Consider the following 21,586-nt stretch of genomic DNA (forward strand, 5'->3'; position numbering starts at 1 on the left):
TTTACCAGTTATAACATCTTCTACAAGTCAGTTTCCTCCATTTTCCCATCTGTGTAATGGGAACAATAAAAATACTTACTTTGCAGGGTTGTTTGGAGATTTAACACACAACAGTGCCTAGCACTTAGAATTACGTGACTGTTAGCCATCAGTGTTATTATTAACTTAGTTCCAAGAACACAGATGATTGCTTTCTTAGGGGAAGTGTTAGGTCAAAGGATATACACATATTTTAGGCTTACCCGATTGCTTATCTGGAATAATCATACCAATGTGTCCCTACCAGCAAACTGTGAGATGCAAAGGAGGCAATTCTTTAAAAAATATTTTAAATATTTAGAGTTTAACATAAAGACTTCCTGGACCTTTGTCATCCTCTCTTGCTCCAGTCACAGAATGAGTATTTCCTCGGTTTGGCATCATTTGAGCTCACTTAAATGATTCTAATCACATTTCTGTCCTCCTTCCAAAATTATCTTTATATTAATATTCATTGCAGTTATTACTATAATATAACATGACTGATATAATAATAAAATACTAACATAATTAAAACAACTAATTACTAACATGTTTTTATTACTGTACAGTGTGTATGTGTGAGTTTGCAAGAGAGGGAAGACGTGCATGAGAGCAATGTGGGCTGCATATGTGTGTGTGTGTTAGAACTGAAGAATGAATCCAAACATCGCCAGGTTGTCACCTTTAATTCTGAATGATCACTGCATTTGATTCTGTGCTTTATTTAAAGAGAGGAAGAGAAATTGATTTAATAGCCTGTCACATTGTACAACACAAGAACTTGGGAAGAGAAAACGCTCTGGTATTCTAAGTGGGAAGAAAAATATTGTGACAGCTCCATGGAGAAATTTCTGTGCAGAGAGAGCTGGTAGGAATTATGCTGATGAGCTGAGGATCTTAGGAAAAATGCACAGCTTCCATGGAATAAATTTGACCACTATATCCCAGAGCTCTGTGTTATAGAAGACTGTTTTTCTTTCTTATACAAGGAGAGCAAGAAAAGAGAAACGCCAATGGTTTATTCTCTTGTTCTCATTCCTTGAAAATAATTTATTCCATCATCATTTCTTCCGGGGGTTTCTAAAATACCCTATTTAACTGAGATGGGATCAATAACAACAAATTATGATAATAGTATGATAGAATAAGAAAATTTAATCAAGAGTGTTTAATATCTTGAGTGTCAAACTCAGACATCCTGGAGAAGTTGGTTTGTACTTGAGTGAACAGATAATGATAGGGAAAAATAACCTCCAGCCACTAGTGAGACACCTGGAGCTGAACAAGTTCGTTTTTTATTGCTTATTGCCACAAGGGAGAATATTCTCCTTGGGGAGCAGTGAGATATCTCAGTCAGAGAGTTTAAGAAAGGACTTCTAGAATTTGGGTTATTGCTAGGTGTTTTCAGGAGAATTTAAGGAAGGACAGCTTTACTTGGATGATTCCAGGGAGCCAGGACAATTTTATAATCGAGTACGTTAACAGATCTTATCGAGAGGGAAGAATAGACCTAGGCTAAAGCTATAGTCAGTAAAGAAGCAGCAGTCACTCATTTTGACTGGGATGGGGGATGTTTGCTCATTTTTGTGGTTTGGATGGTGTTTATGTTTTTGTCTGGTTCAAGTGTGATTATGGAGCAGTTTAGCTTTTGTCTTGCTCCATCATGGGTACGTAGTGGCTGTGTGTTATAATAGCGTTCTGTGAGAGATTTTTTGGTTTAACAGACCACTAAAACCTAGCTATACATGCCAGGCCGGCTCCTGGTAACACCAAGGCCTAGCTGATAGCTCTCAGTCAGCCCAGCAAGCCAGCTTCTAGATGTCAGGGGCTACCGTCCTCTTGCTCAGAGCGAAACCTCAAAGTTAAACTGTTCTATTTCAAAAACATCTTAACAAGGGACCAACTTGTTGGCTAAGCAAAATATGAATCATAGCAAGTCTTGAATCCAAACAAATAACCTGTTTATTTCTCAGCTCTCCTTATTATCCAAAGAATGATAATTATTATATTCAATGCACATGGATTCTTTTTTTTTTTAAGATTTTATTTATTTGACAGAGAGAGAGGCAGCAAGAGAGGGAACACAGCAGGGGGAGTGGGAGAGGGAGAAGCAGGCTTCCCGCTGAGCGGGGAGCCTGATGCGGGGCTTGATCCCAGAACACTGGGATCATGACCTGAGCCAAAGGCAGACGCTTAACCCACTGAGCCACCCAGGCTCCCCTGCACATGGATTATTGAAGTTATTTTATCTCCTTCAGTTAACCCTGAATCTCCCTTCTACTCTTTCTCTATCTCCCTGATCCGTTGGAGAGAAAATTCTCAAGAGCATATTTAAAGGCATTCAAGTTTCTGCTCATCTCTCTTATTGCAAGCTTGTTCAGAAATACTCTGAGTCTATCACATAGGGCATGAGTTTTCACGAGAGAGCTGTATAGGAGAATTTTTTTTTTTTTTTAAGATGAGGTAGATGGCTTAATTTCTGTCCCATTTATTAAGTCAGCTTCTAAGTTGTGTTTGGGGAAAAATTATTTTCCAGAAGTTCCATTTTGTAAGTATTACCTGGTCACTGGCATTTATTCAATAAATGGCAGTTGAATACCTACTGCACGCCATGCCCCCTCCTTGCTACTGGACGTGAGAATGGGCAGTTATGGTCTCTGTCTTCAAAACCTCACATTCCTTAAGGGACAGAAAAATGTGTGAGCCAAAGTATTCTTTATAAGCTTGGAGGGGTCAGAGGAAAGTATATTCAATTCTAGACTGGGAAGATGCTACTTAAACTAGATCTCAGGGGCTGAGGTAGACAAGATAGGGAATAACGTTGTTTAAAAGGGAAAATTATGCTATATGCAAAGGACAGACTTTAACAGGAGGCAACAACCCCTCCTACTGTCCAAACTCAATAATTCTGACGATAAATGGTTCTTGATAGGACTTTATGAAAGGACCATCATGTTTTTGGCTAGAGGTCTGCCTAAGCCATACCCCCAGAAGAGAAGATCTCTTCTATTTTTAAAGACCTTTTGAAAACAGGAGTCCACAGTCATCCTAGGAGGTAGATGGGTTTTGAGTCACAGAGCCTATTAGCACAGATGGTGTTCAGCAGTTCTCAGTGGGGAGAGGAAGGGATGCTCCAGGAAGGATCAGGGGCCAGTTTGGAGGGTTTAATCCTTTGAATAGAGAATAACTCTGATGCAGCCTTGAGCTTGAATTAGATCACTTCTGTGCCAACCTTTTCCCGAGAACATACCACAGGAGACAACTGACTTCTTTTATATCACAAGATCTTGGGGAACGATGAGGAAGCTTAAGAAAAAATTTATTAATGGAAATAGGTCTATGTTAGTCACAAGGTGTCTGCCTTAGTTACACACACCCTTACTCATACATACTCCTATAGTGTTCCACACTCACTTCATTCACTTCATGTAATCATATTTTTGTCTCTTAGATAATCTCACACACTGTGTGGTCCGCTCTCACTGACAGACTCTAGGAACTAGTCTGAGTCTGTCTGTTTTAACAAACGACACACACCTTTATACACTTTTAGATTCACTTCATAGTTAATTCTGGTTAGTGGACTTACCAAATGAAACTGATTCAAAGAGTTAAACAGTAGGAGACGCTCTCAGTCACACTTTTGATAGAATCTTCCAGAATAAACAAATGAATTTCCTAGATGTTCCTTATTCAGGAACTTAGGGTGGGGCAAGATAAGATCCATAAGGGCAAGACTTTTTTAAAAAAAATTATTATTTAAGTATGGCTGATTTTCACTGTTCTATTGGCTTCAGGTGCCCAACATTTGACTTGACAATTTTATACAGTACTTAGTGCTTACCATTGTAAGTGTAGTTACCATCTGTTACCATACAACGTTATTACAATGTTATTGACTGTATTCCCTAGGCTGTACTTTTCATCCCTGTGACTTACTTGTTTTATAACTGGAATTTTGTAGCTCTTAATCCCCTTCACCTATTTCATTTATCTTCCCCCCCCCCCCCCTTTGGCAACCATGAGTTTGTTATTTATGAGTCTTTTTCTGTTTTGTTTATTTCATGTTTTAGATTCCACATGTAAGTAAAATTATATGGTATTTGTCTTTTTCTGTTTGACCTGTTTCACTTAGCCTAATACCTTCTAGGTCCATCCATGTTGTTGTAAATGATATGATCTCATTCTTTTTTATGGCTACATAGTTTTGTATGCATGGGGGTCTGTGTGTGTATCATTGGACACTCTATCATTGAACACTTAGGTTGCTTCTGTATTTTGCTATTGTAAATAACGTTGTGATAAACATAGTGGTGCATACATCTTTTTGAATGACTGTTTTTGTTTTCTTTGGGCAAATACCCAGTAATGGAATTATTGGATCATACAGTATTTCTATTTTTAATTTTTTGAAGAATCTCCATACTATCTTCCATAGTGGTTGCACCAATTCACATTCCTGCCAAGGGTGCACGAGGGTTCCCTGTTCTCCACTTCCCTCACCAACATTTGCTATTTCTTGTCTTTTTGAGCTAGCTATTCTGACAGGTATAAAGTGATACCTCACTGTGGTTTTGATTTGCATCTCCCTGATGATTAATGATGTTAAGCATCTTTTCATGTATCTGTTGGAAATCTGTATTTTCTTTGGAAAAATGTCTATTCAGGTCCTCTACTCATTTTTTAATTAGATACTTATTTTTTTGGTGTTGAGTTGTACAGTTTCCTTATTTTTATTGGATAGTAAGCCTTTATTAGATAAATCATTTGCAAATATCTTCTCCCAATCATTGAGTTGCCGTTTTGCTTTGTTGATGGTTTCCATTGCTGTGCAAAAGTTTTTTATTTTGGTGTAGTCCCAATAGTTTAGTTTTGCTTTTGTTTCCCTTGCCTGAGGAGACATATCTATAAATATGTTGCTAAGGCATGAGGGCAAGACTTTTATCTACATTACTCATCCCTGAATCTCTAGCTCCTAGGACAGTGTCTGGTACTTGGTAGGTGCTAAACAGATACTTGAAGGTTAGATGAATGAGGTTTTCTCTTGCTTCCAGAGATTGTTGGTGTTTTATCAGTGCTGAATCTGATCATTTGGAAGTTCTTCTGTAGAGATTAGTGCACCCCATCTAGTTGTAGCACATTTGTTCTTAATGAAATATCTTATTTCTTGATAGCAAATGGGGGTCAAAGATATGTCTTCTTGTTATTTGAAACATCTAATTGGAGGGGTGCCTGGGTGGCTCAGTCGGTTAAGCAGCTGCCTTTGGCTCAGGTCATGATCCCAGGTCCTGGGATCGAGTCCTGCATCAGGCTCCCTACTCAGCAGGGAGTCTGCTTCTCCCTCTGCCCCTCCCCCCTACTCATGCTCCTTCCCTCCCTCCCTTCCCCCCCCAAATAAATAAACAAAATCTTTAAAAAAAAGAAACCTAATTGGAGTGAAGTTTTGTTCAAGTCTGTCTTTGGAGGAATGTCCTCTGACAATCATTTTAGGTAAACATTTTATTTTACAAATCATGAGTGTACAGCCCAAGAAATTTTCAGAAAATGAGCATAACTATAACATCAGCACCCAGATTGAGAAACAGAACATGAGTTTTACCCTGGTGCACATTTTGTGCCTCCTTCCATTCACTACCTCTCAACATGTGCCAGAGGTAAGCACTATGCTGACTTCTAACAGCACAGGTGGGTTTTGTCTTTTTAACTTTCATACAAATAAAGCATGCATTATGTATTGTTGAGTGGTGGGCTTCTTTCATTGGGCATTATATTTGTGAGATTCCTGGTATTGCACAGGGTCTAGTTCATTCATTTTCATCGTTGTATACTGCTCCATTGTATGGATATACCACGATTGATTTATCCATTCTCCTGCTGATAAACATTTGGGTTATTTCCAGTTTAGGCCTGCAATGAATCATGCTGCCAAGAACATTCTTATACATCATTTTTGATGAGCATATGTATATGTTCCTTTTTATAAATACCCAGGAACACAATTGCTGGGTCATAGGGTGAGCCCATGTTTAGCTTTAGTAGATATTTCCAAAATGTTTTCCAAAATGGTTGTACAAAAGTACACTCCCATCAGTAGTGTATGAGAGTTCTGATTACTCCAAATGTTCTTCAGTATTTGATATTGTCTATCTTTTTCACCTTAGCCATGTGGTAAGTATGTAGTAGTATCCCCAGTGGAGTTTTAATCTGCATAACCCTGAGGAATAAAAAATAGGAAGACTTGCAAATATTTGTTGGGTATTTGGATATCTTATTTTGTGAAATACCTCTGCTGATAAACAATTTATTTAGTTGTTATCTCTATTCTGCATATATGTTCCCAATCTTAACAGTTGTTTTCTCTTCAACCTGTTCCTAATTCACTCTTATAGTAGTTATTACAGTAATCACCAGGGTAATTCTTAGTTATTACAGTCATTTTTGCCATTACTCTTTTTTTGTTGAACTTTAAACTTAGTTACCTTTATTACTGATTGATATTTATATTATTGATATCTTTGAATTCAAAATGTTATTCTTGACCCACAATTGTTGTAATCATTATCCATACTATATCAGAGGCTTTTTAGTAAAGCACAGTACATCTCTGTACCAGCTAAGAATGCTTTCACCTGTGACAGGATGAGGCTAGAGGATCTTAAACAATAGGGGTTAATTTCCTCATATAACAAGAAGTTTCTGGTATCGGGTCAGCCGCTCCACATCACCATTAGGAGCTCAGATTCTTTTTGCATTTTCTTTGTGACATTCTTAGTAAGTTTATTGGCTTTTCCCCCCGTAGTTGTTGCCTCCTGGACACAAGATGGTTGTTGAATTGCCAAATATAATATCTACGTTCTAGACAGAAAAAAATGAGGTTTGGCAGGAGGATGTGCTATCCATGCCTGAAACCCTTCTTTAATGGACAATTTTTGTTCCTAGAACCTTTTTTTAAAAAAGGTTTTGTTTACTTATTTGAGAGAGAGGGAGAGCGAGAGAGCACAGGAGCATGAGCAGAGGGAGAAACAGACTCCCCACTGGGCAGGAAGCCCGATGCAGGGCTTGATCCCAGGACCCTGGGATCATGACATGAGCCCAAGGCAGATGCTTAACTGACTGAGCCACCCAGGTGCCCCATGTCCCTAGAACCTTGATGGGCTTACATTTCAATGGCCATTTAATGATCATTGTGTCACTGGTTACTACTAGCTGTAAGGGACCCTGGGAAATTAGTGATTGGTTTGGTAGTTCCTAAAGTAGAAGAAGGCAAGGAAGGAGAGTGTTGTATCAATTCTCGGTAGTTTCACAGTAAAGTCTTTGCTGCAAGTATTTTTGTGGCAAGCATTTTAGCCACATAACTAATTGGCTGTAAGGCAATTTTACCATAAAAGGTAAAAAAAAAAAAATGACTGGTTGACAATTTGGTTTGACGCCTTGTTGGTTTTACCAACTGGTGAGAGTTTATGTTCATTTCTCCATTGATGAAGCACTCCCACTTTTAAAAAAAGATATTTATTTATTTATTTATTTAGACAGAGAAAATGAGCAGGGGTAGGAGCAGAGGGAGAGGGAGAAGCAGACTCCCTGCTGATCAGGGAGCTCAATGCAGGGCTCAATCCCAGGACCCTGGGATCATGACCTGAGCTGAAGGGAGACACTTAGCCAACTGAGCCACCCAGGCACCCCAATACTCCCATTTTCATACTAAATAAATCTTAGCCCTCATAATGGTCTGGACAGTGGTACCCACATTTGCCATAGAACTTTGGAACATCTATCAGCAGATATGTGACAATATGCCAAAAACAAACAACGGTATAGAACGCTTTCACAATGCAATACAAACTCAGTTACAAATATGCATTCTGGTATTTTTAAACTGATACCTTTCTTATGGAGGAAAATATTTTGCAAAAAAAGAAAAAGTGCAATGCCAAATGAGGAGATGAATCCACAAGCAAAAAAAAAAAGAAAAAAGAAAAAGAAAAAGGAAGTATAATACCATGACCAAATGACTTTGAAGACAAGTGCTTAGCTACAACCCACAAAATAGAATCATTTATTTGTGCAGTATTGCTATGAATCTATACACATCTTAAATCTATTCAAATATTTTGTATTTTGCAATAGAGTCTTTCTGTTACTCATTTTTCTTGTTTTATTATGCCCTTTCTAATGAATATCTGTCTCTTATTTTTTGTGTTTTTATCTTATGGCAAAATTGTCTTATGGCCAATTAGTTATGCAACAAAAGTGCTTTCAGCAAAGATGCTTAGGGCAAAAGCATAAATACTATAAAATACCAGACATGGAAGATTTGGTGTCAAGGAAACAAACATACAGGGTCTTCTGTAGACTGTTAAAGAAAAGAAGCCACAGACAGCACGATACCATCAATTCCTCTTTAGCCTCGAAGAAAGTAGCACTAGGATGGCTTTTTGAAATATAGAAAATGTCCTTTGTTCATGCTGGTGCACCTTATACCTGGTGCCTGGCGTATGATTTAGGGAGCACTTGCCGTCTCGTCCCTAGCTGTTGCTTCTGATTAGTGATACTGCACACATGCTTCGTTAGGCTCTGCCACCTTTTGTCAGTTACCACACAGATTAACCTTTACTGAAATTGATGATAACACACACACATACACACACACACTCAACAAAAAGGGGGAAAAGAATGTCTCATCGCAATAAACAGCTCTCAGAATCAATGAAGGGCAGGCCTTCCGTTTGGTTGCGGTTGGAATTATGTATAAATAGATAAATATTATTTGCTTTTGCTTTTTATTGATAAATATGGGAAATTGTTTGCCTCTGGTAAAGTAGCTCATTTCTTTTTTTTAACTGCACTAATGAGTAAATAGGATGAAAACACAAACCAACAAAAACCAAACAACCTGTTTACACTTTCGAAAGCCCAGGAAAATTTCTGATGGCAAAAGGCAAAATGGTTTCTTTTTAAACATTTTCTCCAGGGCGCCTGGGTGGCTCAGTCAGTTAAGCGTCTGCCTTGGGCTCTGGTCGTGATGCCAGGGTCCTGGAATCAAGCCCACCCTTGGGCTCCCTGCTCAGCAGGGAGCCGGCTTCTCCCTCTCCCTCTACCCCTCTCCCATGCTCATGCTATCTCCCTGTCTCTCATGCTATCTTTCAAATAAATAAAATCTTTAAAAAACTCTTTTTCCAGATTTACTTAAGAATGATTGACAACTTAAAAATTGTATACATTTATAATATTCCACATGGTTTTTTGAGGTTTACAGTGTGATGATTTAATACATATACACATTGTGATATGATTACCACAATACCTCACATGTCACCTCACATAGTTACCTTTTTTTTTTTTCCTGGTAAGAACACCTAAGATCTACTCTCTTAGGAAATTTCAACTATACAATACAGTATTATTAAGTATAGTCACTATGTTGTATATTAGATTCCCAGAAATTACATCTTATTTTTTTTTAAAGATTTTATTTTTTTATTTGACAGAGAGAGAGACAGACAGCAAAAGAGGGAACACAAGCAGGGGGAGTGGGAGAGGAAGAAGCAGGCTCCCAGTGGAGGAGCCTGATGTGGGGCTCAATCCCAGGACCCTGGGATCATGCCCTGAGCTGAAGGCAGACACTTAACGACTGAGCCACCCAGGTGCCCCAGAAATTACATCTTATGACTGAAAGTGTCTACCCTTTGACCAACATCTCCCCATTTCCCCCACCCTCCACTGTTCTACTCTCTGGTGCTATGAGTTCAACTCTGTTTCCACGTATAAGTGAGATCATACAGTATTCATTTTTCTGTGTCTGGCTTATTTCACTTAGTGTCCTCCGGGTTCATACATGTTGTCACAGATGGCATGATTTCCTCCTCTTCTTATGGCTGGTATGTCTTCCTTCCTTCCTTCTTTCCTTCCTTCCTTCCTTCCTTCCTTCCTTCCTTCCTTCCTTCCTTCCAAAGATTTTATTTATTTATTTGAGAGAGAAATAGCACAAGCAGGGTGAGGGGCAGAGGGAGAAGTAGGCTCCCCACTGAGCAGGGAGCCCGATGCAGGGGTCGATCCCAGGATTCCAGGATTATGACCTGAACTGAAGGCAGACGCTTAACCCACTGAGCCACCCAGGCGCCCCTCTTATGGCTGTTTTGTGTGCCAGTCTCAGCCTATTGATAACTAGTGCTGTGGCTGGACTAGTGCTTTCTGTTCTTACTACTACTACAAGATGCCTTTTAGCAATAACCATCAGGAAACTTTGAAGAAAAAAAAAAGGTTTATTACTCACAGATTCTGGGAAGCAAATGACATACCTGGGGCCACATAGGGAGGTCGTGGGTAGAGGGAGAGAGAGAGGGGGCACAGGGACCTGGGGTTCTGCTTTTACTGGGGGTCAAGGATAGGCGCCAAGGGCTTCATGGGCTCACTCTATATTGGTGAATTTAAAACTTAAGAGTTGGAACTTAAAGTGCCGGAAGAAAACAAGTGGCCCAAATAGTTACTGAAATCAACCAAGTTCTCTAAAAGCAGGGATCCTCAATGTTAGGAGTGTGGCCTGATTCTTTAGTCATGTGGTTGGCAATATATTTATTCAAGATAGCCATCTTTGAAGTGGGTGTCTCTGCAATCACACCTGAAGTCAGGCATTTGCATAACAAATTATGTATGTGTGTGTGTGTATTCTTATGTATATGTATATGAATATACAGATAATCACATTTTATGTATCCATTCATCCATTGACATACAGTTGGGCTGTTTTTATACCTTGGCTATTGTGAATAATGTTGCAATGAACGCCGGAATGCAGAAATTTCTTCGAGATAATGATGTCTTTCTTTTGGATGTATACCTTAAAGTGGGATTGCAGGACTATGTATGGTAGCTTTATTTTTAATATTTTGAGGAGCGTCCATACTGTTTTCTATCGTCGTTGTGCTTACACTCCCACCAATAGTGTGTACATGATTCCCTTTAGCCTACTCCTTTGCCAATGCTCATTATCTCCTCTCTTTGATGATAGCCATCCTAACAGGTGTGAAGTGATATCTCATTGTAGTTTTATTTGCATTACCCTGATGATTAGTGACATTGAACATTTTCTCATATACTTGTTGGCCATTTGCAAGTCTACTTTGGAAAAATGTCTATTCAGATTCTTTACTCATTTTTAAATTGCATCACTTGGTTTTTTACTATTGAGTTGTATTAATTTTTTAGATATTAATCTGTTATCTGATATATGGTTTGCAAGTATTTTCTCTCATTCCATAGGTTGCCTTTTCATGTCATTGATTGTTTCCTTTCTGTGCAGAAGCTTTTTAGTTTAATGTAGTCCCACTTATTTATTTTTGCTTTTATTGCCTACGCTTTTGGTGTCATATCGAAAAAATGATTGCCAAGTCCAATGTCAAGGAAGTTTTCCCTTACGTTTTCTTTAAGAGTTTTATGGTTTCAGGTCTTATATTTAAATCTTTAATCCATTTCAAATTAATTTTTGTGTATGGTGTAAGATTAGGGTCCAATTTCTTTTTTTTCTCCTTCCTTCCCTCCTTCCTTCCTTCCTTCCTTCCTTCCTTCCTTCCTTCCTTTTTTTTTTTTTTTAGCTTGTGAATATGTAGTTTTCCCAATATCATTGATTGAAAAGACTGTCCTTTCCCTTTGTATATTCTTGGAATCCTTATCAAAGATTCATTGACTGCATGTGGTTGTGTCTATTTCTAGGTTCTCTATTGTGTTTCATTTATCTATGTGTCTGTTTTTAATGCCAGTACCATGCCCTTTTGATTATAACAGCTTTGTGATATAATTTGATATCAGGAAATGTAGTGCCTCCACCTTTGTTCTTCTTTCTCACAATTGCTTTGGTTATTCAGCATCTTTTGTGATTCCACACAAATTTTAGGACTATCTTTTTTATTTCTGTGAAAAATGTCATTGGAGATTTGATAGCGATTACATTGCATCTATAGATTGCTTTGGGTAGTATTTAAACAACATTAATTCCTCTAATCCATGAACACAGAATATATTTCCACTTATTTGTGTCTTCTTCAGTGTTTTTCAAAATGTCTTACAGTCTTCGATGTATAGCTCTTTTAAGTCCTTGGTTAACTTTATTCCCAAGGTTTTTTTTGTTGTTGTTTTGTTGTTATTGTTTTTTTGTTTGTTTTATTTTTTGTTTTGTTTTGCTGTTGTTGTTATTGTAAATGGGATTTTTTCCCCTTAATTTCCTTTTTGGACAGTTTGTTGTTAGTTATTGAAGTCATATCAGGTGTATTTTCCAATCATAGTGGTATGAAACTAGAAATCAGTAACAGGAGGAAAACTGGAACATTCACAAATACATGAGAAGTAAACGACATGCTCCTGAGCAACCAGTGGGTCAAAGAAGAAGTTTAAAAAAGGAGATCAGTAGGGCATCTGGGTGGCTCAGTTGGTTGAGCATCTGCCTTCAGCTCAGGTCATGATCCCAGGGTGCTGGGATCAAGCCCCACATCGGGCCCCCTGCTCAAGGGAAAGCCTGCTTCTCCCTCTCCCTCTGCCCTGCCCCCAGCTCATGCTCTCTCTCTCTCTCTCAAAAAAACTAATTAATCTTTTAAAAAAGGAGATTAAAAAGGATCCTGAGACAAATGAAAAGGAAGCACAACATACCACAACTTTTGGGGATGCAGCAAAAGAAGTTCTATGAAGGAAGTTTTAGTGATAAATGCTTACATTTTAAAAGAAGGAAGAAATCTCAAATAAACAGCCTAACCTTAATGCTCAAGGAACTATAAAAAGAACAAACTAAACCCAAAGTTAGCAGAGGGAAGGAAATAAAAAATAGAGCAGAAAAAAAGTGAAATAGAGACTAGAATGATTATAGAAAAGATCAACAAAACTAAGAATTGGTTTTTTGAAAAGATAAAATTTACAAACCTTTAGCTAGACTACCCAAGGGGGGAAAAAGAGAGAACTCAAACAAAATGGTTTCTTAAATAGCTTATGTTTTTCAGGACCCATGAAGATACTTTCTTTCATTTAGCCTGTGTGTATGTATGCATGTGAGTGTGTGTGTGAGTGTGTGTGTGTGTGTGTGATCCGGTATTTATTTAGTGCCTTCCATAAAGCCATGTGTTATGAAGTCAATCCATGACTTTTAGCAGTTAACAGTAAAGATGGAATCCCACATCATCTTCCAACTTGCTGAATAAGCCTGAGCAGGTTACTCAGCATCTTAGCCTTTCGTGCCCTTGTTTGTATAATAGGAATAATACCTATCTCATAGGTTTGGTATGACGATCAAATGATATGATGTTGGCACATCTCCTCAGTCAAGGTCAGCAAAGGCCTTAAGTATCAGTCTAAAGATCTTATATTCCATAGAAAGTTTGGGTCCGGGACTCCTGGATGGCTCAGTTGTTAAGCATCTGCTTTCAGCTCAGGTCGTGGTCCCATGGTCCTGGGATTGAGTCCCAGGTCAGGCTCCTTGCTCAGCAGGGAGCCTGCTTCATTGTCTGCTTTCTGCTCCCCCTGCCTGTGCGCGTGTACACACTCTCTCTCTCTCTGACAAATAAGTAAATAAAATCTTAAAAAAAAAACACAACAAAGTTTGGGTCTGACAGTGGAAGTCAGTGCGTGAGAAATATCCATCAATAACACACTTGTAATTTTCTTTTGCCTTGTTTATCTTTAAGCCCAAATCTTTCCATNTGTTAAGCATCTGCTTTCAGCTCAGGTCGTGGTCCCATGGTCCTGGGATTGAGTCCCAGGTCAGGCTCCTTGCTCAGCAGGGAGCCTGCTTCATTGTCTGCTTTCTGCTCCCCCTGCCTGTGCGCGTGTACACACTCTCTCTCTCTCTGACAAATAAGTAAATAAAATCTTAAAAAAACACAACAAAGTTTGGGTCTGACAGTGGAAGTCAGTGCATGAGAAATATCCATCAATAACACACATGTAATTTTCTTTTACCTTGTTTATCTTTAAGCCCAAATCTTTCCAACTTCTCCCATTGTTATAAGGAACTCCAGATGTGAATTTTTAAATTCATTTCTTTACTATATAGTTGAAATTAATAGTTTTCAGTGAAACAGCTTTGTAAAGGAAATGAGCATATTAAGTAAAACAAGAAAAATGAAGTGGCATCATTTTGTTTTATATTCCATCCAATATGTATATACCTTCATATACATAAACTCACTTAGTATTTACAACAACTCTGCCAAAGCAATGCTATTACCTTTACTTGTATTTGAGGAAACCAAGGTCACAAAAAGGTTACCTTCAACTCTGCAGCAACCTGGGAGCACTTCAGGAGTTTAAGAAAGTAAAAAACAAGTGGTAATTTCTCAAGATAATCTGTTATAATGCACCATTGTATCTTGAGGGCTGGGACCGTATCTCGTTGGTTCTCTGTTTTAGCCTCAGCGTTTGGCCCAGTGCCCCGAGTGCTGTACATGCTCAACAAACACTTATCAAATGAGCAGTTGGATGAATGAATAGCTTTAAAATTAAGTAGTTTTATACTGAGATTAAGTGGTCAGATGGTGCATTCTACACTGGACAGTCACCTCACTGTGGGTGTCAAAGCCTAGATAGACAGAAGTGATTGGGGGAGACATCTAGAAATCTCTCACTCTTCCCAAGCCTATCGGCCAGCTGTGTCCTCAGGAGTGGCCTGAGACTGGGAAAAAGAGGCGGGAGGTACAGAAGGAAACCAAGGAGTCGGAGAAGAGGTCCTCTTTCCAACTGTTCCCAGTGCCCAATGTGTATACCTTGCCCATAGCTCTCACTGGGCTGAACTGAGATGATTCATTTCTGGTTAGCCACACTTTCAGAGTGTGGGGTCCTCAGGGATAGAGACTGGGCATTTACCATTGCTGAATTCCTAGCACTTAGCATGAAAGTGGGTGTTTCCCACCCCACCCCACCCTTCCCCAAGTTTGACTAAGGTATGATTAACAAATAAGTTGACACAGGTTTTACAACACGATGTGTTGAAAGTCAGTGTTTCATAGATATTTGTGAACATGAATGGGGCACACTGACGTACTAAACAAAACGTTTCCCATGCAATAGAATTGTATCTTCTGTAAGTGAAGTTCCGTGCATCCCAGATGCCTCAGAGTGGTCTCGGGGTCTACTCACAGAGCCAGGGAGGTAGAACTTGATCTAAAAGATCAAGATATTACAAAGGAAGGAGGAAGTATTAGCATGTTTCCTAAAGGCAGGTTTCCCTGGTGAATCTCAGAAGCTGGCTTTGTCAGAGTAATAATTTTCATCCCCCACTGTGTCAGTGAGGGTCTAGCCAAAAGAAGGAAATGACAAGTTATTTTAAGAGATAGAATTTAATATAAGGAATTGCTTACTAGGAATTAAAGATGTGCAAAGGCAAATAGGAGACATGAGGGTATCAAAATGACAGCAACTGCAGAAAGTAAGTTTTGCCCTTGGGGCTGGAAGAATAAGGGGAAGAAGTTGACTAAAATTCAGACCTTTGAGGAGGAGACTATGCCATGTCTCTGAAGGGGCAACAAGACGGGTTCTGTGAATGTTGGAAAAACTGCAAAGTGGATTCAGCAGCTTCCAAGGGAATGAAATGACGCTGCCAGGCTGAGAAGTCTTGCTTGGGGAAGGCACCTGATGCTCATGGGGACAAGAGGCAAAACTGGGACACGGAGGAGCAGGTCTTTTCCTCTTTCTTCTCCAGGCTTGTAGTTACCTCTGGAGACCNAAGACCCTCTTGGTACAGCCTAGCAGGGATCCATCTGCCAAAGCAGAAAGCAGTTTTCAGAGTTCCCAGCCCTAGCCTCACAAAGTAACATAGAAGCATGGGTTGGAAACTGAGAGACAGGAGCTTAATCATTGGCATACCCACCTGTCTTCCCAAAGGTGTCAGTCACAGAGCATGAGCTGCCTGCAGTTATTCCACAAGACACCTAACCTCCTACATTTGCTATTGCTAATACTGAGTTNTACATTTTCTATTGCTAATACTGAGCTAGATTTCATTCTCATAGTACCAGCAGTCCTAGGTAGGTGAGAGTAGATTTTCCATTCTTGTCTGAGTTCTCACCCTGTGATTTTTAATATTGAGAAGTGGTTAAGCTCCAGGCTGTTCTAAGCTGTGGAAGTTTAAGTTTTGCCTAAAGTCTGAATCTCGACACTTCTACTACTGTCTGGGCAAGAGTCTTTGACTCTTTATGCCTCAGTTCTTTCAGATTCTTCAGTAAAAGAACCTCCTTCATTGGGCTAGGGCTGGTATGGATATTAAATAAATGTATACCCAGAAAACTCTTGGAGCACCTGCTTGTGTTAGTAGGGGCTTAGTGAATATCAGTTCTTATTATTTATGTTGACCTTGGGTCATACAGGGTAGAAGATGTCAGAGATGGATAGAGCAAAATGAGATGGGTCCTCTGAAAATTCATCTGGCCAGCAAATATTTATTTATTGCCCTGTGCTAGATCTTGGAGACATACAAGTGAAAAGGTGGTTTCAGCCATCTGAGAGTTCCTGATCTTGTGATAGATAAAGTAAATGAATTACACTATGAATTACTTCATGTGATAAAAGCTGTGATTTCATTAAAATGGGTACTGGAGGGCCATCTAAGATGGTATCTCTATTCATTTCCTACTGCTGTGCAAAACTTTACCTTAAACCTTAGTGGGGTAAACCAACAAAAATCATTTATTATCTCTCACATTTTCTGTGAGTCAATGATTAAGACAGGGCACATCTCAGTTAGTTTGTCCCTGCACAGTGTCTGGGGTCTTTGTTAGAAAATTTGAAGGCTAAAGGCTAAAATCATCCGAGGGCTCATTCATTCACATGTATGATGTTTTGGCTGGGGGTCAGAACATCTGCATATGGCCTCTTCATGTGGTCTGAGCTTCCTCACAACATGGTGGCTGAGTTCCCAAGGCAATCATCCCAAGAGAAGACCAGAGAGAAGCCATATCAGCTTTAATGACCTAGAGTCGGAAATCATGCACTTCTATCCCAGTGTATTGTGTGAGTCAGTTATAACGGTCTACCTAGGTCAAGGTAGGGGAACAAAGATCCCACCTCTTGATGGAGAAATATCAATGTCATGATACAAGAAGAGGATGTGGGACAGGGTATATGTTGGTATAGACATCTTTGGAAAATGTAATCTGCCACAGGATCTAACTCAGCCTGTGATTCGGGTAGGAGGTGATCAAAAAACATTCATAGAGGTGATAGTGTTCCTGCTGAATTCTGAAAAAACATCTTCAGTGCTGACACCTACGAATACAATCCTATTTTTAAGATCTCTAGGAATAGTCCTCAACCTTTATTGGTATATCTTATTTCAATCCCCTTAACTCTTATCAGAAATCCCAATTGATTCTTATTTTCTAACTCTGATTACCTCCTAGAGCAGAGGGAACACACCTTCCTGTTCTGTTTTTACTCCTTGAAGTTATACAGTAGTTGACTGCCATCAGCTTGGATGTGCCAATTATAAATACTTAATGTTGCTGATTCTTTCTCCTGTACTCCCCCCCTCCACTTTATCCAGGGAACAGTTTCTATCTTTGCAATTCTTTCATTCCTTTATGTTTCCTTTGCCCCCTCTTTAGACTCTTAGAACATTCCCCCTGAGGTCATTTAATGATTGATCTCCTAAACTACTGTCTTTTCCCATCCCCCACTTTACTTAAGACATCATTAGGCCCTCTTCACATAAGATGTTCAGCAAATGCCTGGATTTTCCTAGAAGGAGGTTACAGAATTACCTTTCCACCATCTCTTCTTCAGGCTGAATGATCTCACTTCCCCAGAGGGTGGCTCCCTGTGCTTCCTCCAACATAGTTGAGTGTGATGTCCTGAGTCAAATGATTTCTAAATAGAAACCTTCTGCTAGCACCATCATTAATTAGCATCCTTTCTCAGAACATCTAAAAGAAGCTAGTTGGGAGAACAATGTGCTCCCAACAAAGCTAATGAAGTTTAGAAGTTGGGTGCTTTAACAATAAGTAAATAAGTAAATGCAGCCCTTGCTGATTAACTGTTCATGCAGTTTATCGAACTTCCGTCTCTTCTTTTTGCTTTTCCTTTGCTGCCCCTTGATCTCTCACCCACTGCCTTCTGGTCTTCTCCCCTCAGAATGATAACTAGATGTCTTTTAATGACCACACTTTGTTCTTTTCAGTCCTGATTATTAGCAGCTGAACCCCTCTTACTACCAGTTTATTCAAGGACTGCCTCTATTGGCAAAACTGGTTGCTCCTTGAGGGTAGGGACCATGTCTTATTTTATCCCTTTAAGCTCTATAACTATAATGTTAAAGAACAATTCAATTGAGTAAATTTGAAGATCTAATTGGCTTTATTAAACAATTTATGAATTGGGTAGCATCCCATCTAGCAAGTAGCGGGGAGGTCCAAGGAGTCCTACAAAATGGAAGGTTTTTGTGGGAAGGAGTGTTGGACAAGAAGTTATTAGCAAAAGAAGAAGGATTGTTTCAGGCAAGGTCACCCTCCTTCAGGGGAAGTGCCACGGGTGGTATCACGCAGATTACCTCATCTTCCTTTAAGGAATGGGTAGGGCCCGTATTACAGATTACCTCATTGGTGCTGACTAGAAAATTCCAGATTGCTTGTCTTAAAATTTCATTCCTGGAGAGGTTGAAACTGCAATTAAGTCATGTTTTGCTGCAAGCGACTCCACCTTGGGCCTTTGTTTTCTTTTTAACAACAGCAAAGTATGTAGCACCTAGTAGGTGCTCAGTGAATATTTAATAAATAGCTGAATGAACACTATTAGTAAATAGTGTTATTTTGACCATTTTGGCTAAGGTAGCCAAGTGGGACCCAGGATGGCATCCTGTCATTGTCCCACTGAGATGTTCCTGGACAGTTTCCCATGCTGTTCATTCTGCTGCAGACATTCTTCTAGGGTATCTTCTACTAATCATAGACGATAGGTCTTAGCATAGCTGTCATTTCCTTGAGAAACTTTCCCTAACTCACTCCCACCAAACTTTGCTCTCCTTTCCTTACCAAATTAGGGACTCCTATATATGCTTCTTTATACTTCTCATACCACAGGAAATGCCATATTTTACTGTTTGCTTGTTATCTATATTCACCTTCAAATTGTAGGCCTCACAAGAGAAAGGTCCACATGTATCTTCCTTTCATGGTATTCCCAAATGCCAAACAGAATGCCTGGTATACTGTAGGCTCCCAATAAATATGAATACAAGTATATATGAATGATTAATAAAAACAGGATTTTTCCTGTGGGTCTTAGAATAGTTTCCTCTTTCCCTTCCTTCCCCCAACATAGAACTATAACCATCTATATAATGGTGATTGTGCTGTGAAAAAATAAAAGCACAATAAAATATAACAGATACAATGCATTGTATAAAAATGCAGCAACATCTTTTATTTATGCTTTTATCGAGAAATACTCCGTTACTATAAAATATGCAGAAGTGGAAGATGCATGGCCCACAAATTTTCCTTAAATTGAAAAGCTGGGCTAACTAATGGGTTTTGGCTGGCCCTGCTGTTCCTTGGGAAGGGGCTGTCCCAGCTGTGTAGAGCATCACAGGTGCCACCCAACTACTTCTTGGAGGAGGATGTGTTTACTGTGCGAAACGCTGAGGAGTTTTTATATAAAAACAACAAAAAGAAATTAATAGTTCTAATATAGCCTGTTTTGGAATAATATGTCCCCCTTTTCATACTTCAGCTGCTCTGAGCGGTGAGATTACAACAGCAGTGTGAGGGAGACAGTATGGAATTCGGGTCTCACTGAGCTCAGGGAGAAGCAAGACTGACCTCCCCACCCCTTTGCCTTCTGGAAGTGATAAGACTTTTCCAAATGTTTTAGGACTGGGGGTGGGGTGTAGGGATGTTAGGTGGGGAGGAGAGGTAAGGACCTCTTTGTCTCTTTCCTGAAAAATTCCTGTTGAAGCCTTGGCTTAGTTCCGAGAAGCCTTGGCTTAGTTCCGAGAAGCCTTTGAAATGCACCTTACAGCAACTTAGTAAGTTGTGGGGTTTTTTTGTTTGTTTGTTTGTTTGTTTGTTTTACTTGATATTTCTGATACCTTGTTTCATTTTCTCCTAGTCCTTGCTCAGATACTTTGAGGAGAATAAGAATCCTTCATAAAGGTGGTGTCCAACATCCCCTGCTTAATTCTAGAGAGGTGATTGTCCCCTATAACTTGTCACAGGGGTGTTTTTCCACATGGAGGGCAACATGAGCTGCTTCTGAGATATTCTAGACTCTAACAAATTTTCTTTTAGGGGGTTTGTCTTAACATCTGCTATGGGTTGCTTTTGTCTCTTTGGAGAGAAGTAAGGAGTGCATTGGGCTAGGTGTCAAAATTGTCCTGTATTCAAATGTTAGCCCTATGAAAGTTTTCACCAAATTGTTAAATCTGTAAAATAAAACTAATAACTCCTGTATTTTTATCAGCTGGGACTTATTTGGGCAGCAGGTGAAGCAAATACAAGTATTGGTTATTTAAATAAAACAAGCTTATTTCTCTCATACATTAAAGATGTCCAGAGCCTGCTAAGGCAGATTCGTGGACTCATTAGGAATCGACTTGCTCTATCCTGTTGCGTTGCCACCTCCATACGGATCTACTGCCCTGGGGCCTGAGATGTTGCTGGAGCTCCACCTGTCAGTTTGCACTTGAGCCCGCAGGAAGAAGGCAGGTTGAAAGAAGTGCATGATCACCTCTTTTTCAGGGCACATTGTGGAAATGTCAATAGTTTCTGCCAGAACTTAGAGAGGTGTCACGCCTATCTGCAGGGTGGGAGGCGTGGGGGACATGGGTGAAGGCTAGAAAGGCAGCCTTTATTTTAGATGGTCATGGGCCATGATAAAAATTAGGGGCCTATTCCTCTGCAGACAAGAAGAATGGGTGTAGGGGGACCATTATAAGTCTTGGTCGCCACCTTCCCTTATCTGTGAGGGCTAAGTGATAAAAAAGTATTTCATAAACTCTTCAATCTGTATCCTTGACAGATTTTATTTTTTAAATATCAGTGGTACTATTCTTATGGGTGGGAATTCAGAAGAATAAAGACAAAGGAATTAGGGTTGTCCTTTTCTGAAAGGGCAACTGCTAGGTGAAGTTTCATTTTGGGGAGAGTTATTGTTGAGATCTGTTTTATGAAGGATTATTATAAGGAAAACACTTATTCATTATCCATCTACACAGAAGATGAAGGAAACTGAGAGAAAGATGGTCCATCTCTTTTATTTTGCAGATGAGGCCCAAAGAGGGGAAGTTATTTTTCCAAGGTCCTAAAGCTGGTTAGTGGCAGAGACAGAATTAAAACCCAAGGTCCCTGGTAGAATATTCAGTATCCTGTCTATTGTACAACCTTACCTCCACAAAATGAAAATCAACTGTAAAATGAAGGGTGATGGGGTCCCTGGGTAGCTCAGTTGGTTAAGTGTCTGCCTTTGGCTCAGGTCATGATGTTAGAGTCCTGGGATTGAGTCCTGTGTTGGGCTTTCTGCTCAGGAGGAAGTCTGCTTGTCCTCTGACGCTACCCCCTGCTTGTGTTCGTGCTCTCTCTCTAATAAATAAATAAAATCT

At 39.5% G+C, this 21,586-nt stretch overlaps 1 protein-coding gene across 4 annotated transcripts in view; it reads left to right on the plus strand.

Annotated features, from left to right (window-relative positions):
• Nucleotides 1–21,586, plus strand: part of CPNE4 (copine 4) — a 461,864-nt gene that overhangs the window by 153,274 nt on the left and 287,004 nt on the right. The gene's annotated exons all lie outside the window — the stretch shown is intronic.

The sequence above is a fragment of the Ailuropoda melanoleuca genome, chromosome 6 (assembly GCF_002007445.2).
Source record: "Ailuropoda melanoleuca isolate Jingjing chromosome 6, ASM200744v2, whole genome shotgun sequence".
Taxonomy (NCBI): domain Eukaryota; kingdom Metazoa; phylum Chordata; class Mammalia; order Carnivora; family Ursidae; genus Ailuropoda; species Ailuropoda melanoleuca.